A 677-nucleotide genomic window follows, 5' to 3' on the forward strand; every position below is an offset into this window, starting at 1 on the left:
CTAGAAACCCACCATGGGCCAGGATTCAGGCCCGCAGGAGGCCCAGTAGGCCCATCAGGCAAAGCAGTAGTAAGTAGGCCCGTAAGCCTGAAGTGGAGAGGAGCTCGAGAGGGGTGCCGCAGTGGGGCTTATAAACCACTGCTCGCCCCTCTTAGCTAGCGAGGTGGGACTAAACTTTTGTGCCGCATCGTGCCAGCACACGACCATTGGTCCCGGTTGGCGGCTCCAACCGGGACTAAAGGGGGGCATTGGTCCCGGTTCGTGGCAACAACCGGTACCAATGCCCACCCTAGTCTCGGTTGATGGCACTAACCGGGACCAAAGGCCGCCGCTTCCTGCCCTTTGGGCTGCTGAAAAAAGGCCTTTGGTCCCGGTTGGTGGCACGAACCGGGACTAAAGGGTGTATTAGTCCCGGTTGGTGCCACGAACCGGGACCAATGCTCTTGATATATATACAATACTTAGCAGTTTTCGACCAAATCCCCCACTTATCCCCCGACGCCCCCTGCGCCTCCTCGTCGCCGTCGCCGCCCGACGCCCCTGCTCCACCTTGCCATCGCCGCCGCCACCGACGCCGTCAGGCTGCTCACCGTCGCCGTCGCCGCCGCCACCGACGCCATCAGGCTGCTCGCCTTCGTCGTCGCCCCCCCTGTGAGCACATGTCCCGCGCCCCTCCC

The sequence above is a fragment of the Triticum aestivum genome, chromosome 6B, assembly GCF_018294505.1.
Source record: "Triticum aestivum cultivar Chinese Spring chromosome 6B, IWGSC CS RefSeq v2.1, whole genome shotgun sequence".
Classification (NCBI taxonomy): Eukaryota; Viridiplantae; Streptophyta; class Magnoliopsida; order Poales; family Poaceae; genus Triticum; species Triticum aestivum.